Source organism: Macrobrachium rosenbergii, chromosome 14 (genome assembly GCF_040412425.1).
Source record: "Macrobrachium rosenbergii isolate ZJJX-2024 chromosome 14, ASM4041242v1, whole genome shotgun sequence".
Classification (NCBI taxonomy): Eukaryota; Metazoa; Arthropoda; class Malacostraca; order Decapoda; family Palaemonidae; genus Macrobrachium; species Macrobrachium rosenbergii.
Window position 1 is genome coordinate 1,197,053 of NC_089754.1, and position 7,196 is coordinate 1,204,248.

The window sequence follows — 7,196 nt, forward strand, 5'->3', positions numbered from 1 at the left end:
GACGGGTCGGTAGAGTTCTCGGATAGCACTCTGCTAAGCCCGAGTTCGATTCTCCGGCAGGCCAGTGAAGAATTAGAGGAATTTATTTCTAGTGATAGAAATTCATTTCTCGGTATAATGTGGTTCGGATTCCACAATAGGCTGTAGGTCCCGTTGCTAGGTAACCAATTGGTTCTTAGCCACGTAAAATAAGTCTAATCCTTCGGACCAGCCCTAGGAGAGCTGTTAATCCGCTCAGTGGTCTGGTTAAACTAGGGTATATTGACTGTAATGTTTAATTTGTAGAATTTCTGAATAGAGTTCTTTGCGTGTTTTATAAACTACCCAGGAAATGTGTTAGCAAACCTGCTAAGTTTCTGACAGAGTAACAATGAACGAGACTTAATTTCATAAAACTGGGAGTCAGAGAATGCCTTTCCTGTGGGTTATGGCGAGTCCGGAGACACTGGTAAAGAATTGCTGACGAATCCAGGTAAAAAAAGTCACAGAAAAAAAGTCATGCTTAGGGCGCCGATGCTGACTGAGTAGGATTTCTAACTACTGAACAAGATAATCACTACGATATAAACTATATTGACTGGAGATCGTTGAGGAAAAATTTATACTTGTTAGGCAACTATTGATAGCCAATCAACCTCTGAATTACCTGATAACTACTGAATGTTCATTTTAAGACTGCTTTTTCGCTTCTGCTTAATTAATCTTGACTATTTTAATATTTCATTGTATATATGAAGAAGTATGTTTGGAAACATGCGAAAGCTCAAGTTATTATTACATTTGCACAAGTATATACAGCTATGGATTTAGTAATCACCATAAATTCTTTAATATTTTACTATTACATACCACTATAGCCTTCTGGATGAACATACCCGACAAAAGCTGAGGAAGAAATACCAATGAGGTTTATGCCCTGGGGAGGTGAAAGCCAACAGCTGGTGGATCTATGATGAATACCAACGTGGATCATGACCACACCCAGATCGCTTTTCCTTATCCAGAATTTTGGAAAAAGACTGGATGTAGAAGTGAGAAAATACGAAAAAGTCAGACAAACATAACAAGAAACCAGCATTGCAAGAACTGAGAGGCAACACCAGAATAAAATGCAAAAGCAACACATGTCGGTATCTAACAATAACAAAGGCTATATATTTAACAACCAAACCGACGCTGAACGTCCAGATGGAGGGAGTTAGAGCAAGGCCTCCCCACCAACTGCCTGAGGGGAAGAACGCAAGGTCAAGGTCACCTTCACAAAAGTGTTTCTATACTATTTTTGTCTATGACCATGTCATTTTGTGACGCCATGTTACATTATAACTAATGATAATGATAATAATGTCCTTTGTTTCAGCTCCGGGCCATATACGAACACAATACAGTATACTAAATTAAGTACGCCAGTAAAAAGTAATATTCGTGAACTCTTATGCCCAAGCACTGCTGAAAACAACAGCATCAACTATAATAATAATAATAATAATAATAATAATAATAATAATAATAATTCCAGTACAGACCAAACACCGATACATAATTCATGTAGTTTGCTAAAAGGAAGAGTAAATGGCAACTCTCAATAATAATAATAATAATAATAATAATAATAATAATAATAATAATAATAATAATAATAAAATAATAATAATAATTTTTCAGATGGGCTAATTACTGATACATAATTGGGGTAGGTCGCTAAAAAGGAAGAGTGCCCGGCAACTCTCAATAATAATAATAATAATAATAATAATAATAATAATAATAATAATAATAATAATAATTTCTGTCGATTTTCTGATCATCGCCTTAAACCTCTTCGGTGGCGAAAGGGCGATAAAGCGACGTCCCACAAACAGGCAGTTGCAGCTGTCGTTGGCTGTTATCCTCAAGAACAGCTTGTTTCAGCGCTGTAGACTCACCGGCTTGGTAAGACAGGTTTCGTTGATACTAACTCGACTTTCTCGTTCATTTGTGTTTGGGATCTCGACCGTGTTGTACTGGACGATCGTTGGTTTTACTTTGTATCACTTTGATTGGTTTTATGTGAAGTCTTCCAAGGGGGATATCTTCTCTGACGGTTCCTTGTACGTTTTCAAAGTAAGGTGCTTCTTATATTTTATTGTCTTTGTGCTTTCTCGTCAGTATAGTAGCTCCTGCAGAATGGGAGACTAATTTTTTAAAATTTGCTTTCTTATGATCTTCACTTCAGGCGGTATTCGGTTGTATAGTCCTGGTGCTCAGTGTACAATTGCTCTCTACCCTGACTTACCATATGTTCTAGGTTCAAATAGCCTATATACTTCACTTGCATTTCATTTGAGGTCTAAAGAAGCTTGAGCAGTTTCTCGGATATGTCGTATTATGAATAGTCTTTGCAAGATTTTGGGCGTGAAGGCGTGCTTCAAGGTTTGTTGGGTTGGTGAGCTGATACTGTTAAGTTTGTTTTTCTCAAATATTTAATTATGGTACTTGAGCTATGACATGCAGCTGTCGTATGAAAGTTTAAAGTTTTAAGGGTTTTGTATTTGTAAGTATTGGTATTTTCGATTTTTTGTTATAAATTCCTACAATAACTCTTCAAAATGTTTATTGTTGGGTATTGTTGTAGACTGCCCTTCAACATGGTATTTAAGACTTAGTTTCGAAGCCTATTTATTACTAAGCTGGTCTAGAATGCTTTTGAGTGGTAATTCTTTGCACTTTGGTTTTATACTAGCAATCATGTGCAGTGCTATGGATGTTCTCATTTCAACTTTATGCTACTTTATGCTGCAATAGAGCAAGTCTCACGATTTTATGGGGTTTAAAGTTTCTTGATTAGAGAGGTTTAACTCGACTACCATAGCCTTCGTAATATGGGCTATATTTAGTTTAAGTAACTTAATTATTGTAGGCTTAAATGGCAGTAAATTAGTAATAACGCTTACCAGTATTTATAAATCCTTGCTTACTGCTCCATGTCTTAGTATTTTAAGACTTCTCAGATTGTCCAGCTGATTGTAACAGTCAGCCTTTGGTTCTTTCCGCTTGCGAGAACATTTTGGGCTTTAATTTATATATCTTCTTTCAGGTCAGGGTGTGTCATCAAATGAGCGTGCTACAAGGAGTTAATTGTCTTGGATGTACCGATACCTTATGACTAAACAGGATTAATGGGTGAGTTTCTTGTTTTAGTAGAGTGACTTGAGTCCCCGAACATTTTTTAGTTTAGTTTTTTAAATAATCAAAACTCTTAAGTTTTCTTCTTTATTTTAGGCTTTGTTTGAATGCATTTGGTTTTTTCAGATTCAAAACCTTGGTTTTGAGAATTTTTAAAGTTTTAAAGTTTTTTTTTTCAAAATTGCAAAGGTTAAAATTTAAGTTTTCAAACTTTGAACATTTCAAGGAAACTTAGGTTTTGTTTCAGCTTCAAACTTTTGTTTTTAAGTATTTAAATTTTTATTTTTGATCATTAGTTTAGTTATGATTTTAGCATCAAAAGTTTAATGTGTGTGGAAGTTTAATGTGTGTGTGGAAGTTTTGATGTGTGTGTGGAAGTTTAATGTGTGTGTGGAAGTTTAATGTGTGTGTGGAAGTTTAATGTGTGTGTGGAAGTTTAATGTGTGTGTGGAAGTTTAATGTGTGTGTGTGGAAGTTTAATGTGTGTGTGGAAGTTTAATGTGTGTGTGGAAGTTTAATGTGTGTGTGGAAGTTTAATGTGTGTGTGTGGAAGTTTAATGTGTGGAAGGTAATTTTTGAAAGTTTGTAGAGTGTTTTTAGGTTAGTGGATTTAAATATTTTTAAATTGTAAAATTTTGCCTCGTGGTTTGATCTTGTAATTTCAGCTAGTTTTGTTTTTTAGAATTGTAATGTTTAAAGTCTCTATTTTGGAATTTTTAAGTTTTGAATAATTTTTAAAGCTCTGGAGTAATTATTCCAGCTTCAAAAGTTTTGAGTTTTGCGTGTAAGTAAGTAAGTTGAGTTTTGCGTGTAAGTAAGTAAGTAAGTTGAGTTTTGCGTGTAAGTAAGTAAGTAAGTTGAGTTTTGCGTGTAAGTAAGTAAGTAAGTTGAGTTTTGCGTGTAAGTAAGTTTGAGTTTTGCGTGGAAGTAAGTTTGAGTTTTGCGTGGAAGTAAGTTTGAGTTTGCGTGTAAGTTTGAGTTTTGCGTGGAAGTAAGTTTGAGTTTTTGCGTGGAAGTAAGTTTGAGTTTGCGTGGAAGTAAGTTTGAGTTTTTGCGTGGAAGTAAGTTTGAGTTTTGCGTGAGTAAGTTTGAGTTTTGCGTGGAAGTAAGTTTGAGTTTTGCGTGGAAGTAAGTTTGAGTTTTGCGTGGAAGTAAGTTTGAGTTTTGCGTGGAAGTAAGTTTGAGTTTTGCGTGGAAGTAAGTTTGAGTTTTGCGTGGAAGTAAGTTTGAGTTTTGCGTGGAAGTAAGTTTGAGTTTTGCGTGGAAGTAAGTTTGAGTTTGCATTTAAATTTTTTCTTTTGACCACTTCCGAAGTCCACCTTTGCCGGGGTGGCGTTGCCACTTGCCAGGCAAAGGTGGACTTTTTTGTTGTGCATGGTGACTTGTTCACCATGCACAACAGGAAGTTCGAAAACAAGCATGGTGACTTTGTCACCATGCACAATAGGGATTTCAAACCAACCAACTTTTAACTTAGGTTAGAACTGCAAAGTTGATAGTTTGTGTAGCTAGTTTTCCTGTAGCTAGGACTTAATGGGACACTAGGTATGGAACTTGAAATATAGAATAGGATAGAATAAGGTAAAGAATTTTCTAATTTTATATAGATCCAAGGGTTAGGATAAAGGTAATAAACGCTCAAGTCTCTCTTAAGGATGCTGGGAATAGACTGGGATAAAAAATAAGATAGTCAGACCTAGGGAGACATTTGACAGTGCAAGCTATTAATAGCAAAGGGATATTACAGTACTTGAGCACTGTTTGGTCATGATGTAAGTTTGAAAGTATTAGTGCAGCTGAGAATAGGGTAGGGTAACTCTGACATACTTTTATAACTTAATTTCATTTCCACTGGTAAATAGGAACTAGACAGGTAATAGGTGGATCTTAAATGATTTTCTAAGAAGCCTTGGTCTTGGGATGTTGAAAAAATTTGACACTGATGTCGTGGACTTGTCAGGTATTCTAAAAGGCTGGTTAATGGTGGATATTGTAATTCAAATTTGGGCAGTCTTGTTAACGTTCCGTCAACACGCTCAACGCTCCCACCCTCCCCCGACTGACTCTTCAAGCAAAGCGTTCATATTAGGAAATCGACAGTTCAGATTGCATTTTATATTTTCATTGACCTCTACCTTCATTCACCTTTCCACCAGGACTGAAGGCAAACTTCGGGAACCCTTTTCTTATTCTGAATTTCAACTTAATTTTTCACCCAGTGTGGTTGTGCAGTTCCAGTTCCCTTAAGACTGGATACTTAAGGACGAAAGTTGCCAGGTAGTAGTGTCTGCATTGCATGGCACCTTTTATAGTTATGTAGCGTTTGTTAGATGCGATTGTTTCAGTGTAAGATTGGTGCCCTATTAAATATGTCTTGAAGGATGGCACTCTATCCTGTTATCTTTTTTTGAGAGTTTGAAGGAACCGTGGTGGTAATATGTGGGATTTTTAATGTCAAAGTTGATGGCAGTTTAAAGTAACAAGAGTACATGGGATTGTTAATGGGAAAGTTTCCTGATACGAAATAGTATTAATTATAATGACCTTAGAATGGCAGCTGGGACTAACTGAACAGGCTATTTTTCCTTTTAAGAGGGTAAGTTATGTTGTGGAATTTTTAGTATATTCTAAAACCAAACAAACTACTTTTATGCACAGACTCTTGGTGTAGCTGCAGCAGACCACAACATCGACACTAATACTAATAGAATGCAACGCTTTTCGTGAAGACTGAATTTCCTGTGAGGATTCGAAGTGCTCTGAATTCGGTTACCTGGACAACTACAGTAAAACTCGAACTTCCAGACGCAGTGCATATCCTGCGAGGATTAGCTCTAAATTCGGTTACCCAAAAAACTACAGTAGAACTTGAACGTCTAGACGCTGAGCATACCCTAAGAGGATTCGAAGTGCTCTAAATTCGGTTACCCAGACAACTAGAACTTGAAGATGCTATGCTCTACCTTCTGTTCAATTTTTTTAATAATCTGACTACTTTGGATATGTAAGTCTTTACGTGTATGAAGACCTGCCTAATATATATGTCTGTAAACCTTTGTCCATTTCCTTAATCCCAAAATGTCAAGTGATGGGGTAGACTCCGTAATACTCCTTGAGAGACAAAGAATGTCTATGAAATCAAAGGATTAGTAGTTACTCTGGTTGGCTGGTTACCAGAAGTAAGATGGGAAATTGATATGAGAAATGAAGTAACTGGAGTAATGTTTTTAATTCTGAAGAGATTTAGTTTAACCCACTGATGACAAGAATAATCAATGTTTGAGATCATTCCATATGATCTGAAGATCGCATTCGGCTGAGAACACTTGTAAAGGTGACTAGCAATAATAGTTGGAAGTGAAAATTCACTTTTGACATGAGATATGGCAAGAAAATAATTTAAGGGTCTTACAGGGTTAATAGTCCAAATTGCTATGTAAAGGTTATAATATAAGCAAGTAGCAAATTTTCAGTAGTGATATTGTAATTTGTCCCGAGAGCGGTTATTCCTTATTTTCCTACTTAATGTTGGTTACCGTGACTGTCGATGGTTACTACAACACAGGCTTTAGCGTTGGACTTGTATGTATCGGGTAAATGAGGCGATAGAAACGCAGGATTTTTGTATAATGCATTGTTTACTTAGTTGGTGGCCTTGTCTCTGGCTCTAAAGTGTTTGAATGTTAAAATTGCTCAAAGGATTTCGTGATACCGGTTGTGCTTCTGGCCCCTAGTTTTGCCAGTCTCTTGGTAATATTTAAAACTTTTAGAGTTGCGAGTAAATTGGGTTCACTTTAGAATTGAGAGCGCCAGGACAAAAACCTTAAAATAGGTCTTCCTTTTATCCTGGCTACGACCCGCAAACTTCTGATAGAAAAGGTTAGTCACCTAATTCTGGCTTTACATCTGGTTTTTGTTCGTGCACCGCAACGAAACTTCATTCTTCAATATTTTGTCTATACAAAAAGGGAAGCCAGAAAATATCAAACACCTTTTTCGTCGGTTTGTTTCAGATATTTCCGTGGCCGAGT

The 7,196-nt window shown here is 36.4% G+C and overlaps 1 long non-coding RNA gene across 1 annotated transcript; it reads left to right on the forward strand.

Annotated features, from left to right (window-relative positions):
* Window positions 1–1,963: 1,963 nt before the first annotated feature.
* Window positions 1,964–6,218, forward strand: LOC136845556 (uncharacterized). Its single transcript, XR_010855178.1, has 3 exons — window positions 1,964–2,103; window positions 3,077–3,162; window positions 5,824–6,218. It is a non-coding gene; the product is annotated as an uncharacterized lncRNA (long non-coding RNA).
* Window positions 6,219–7,196: the final 978 nt, after the last annotated feature.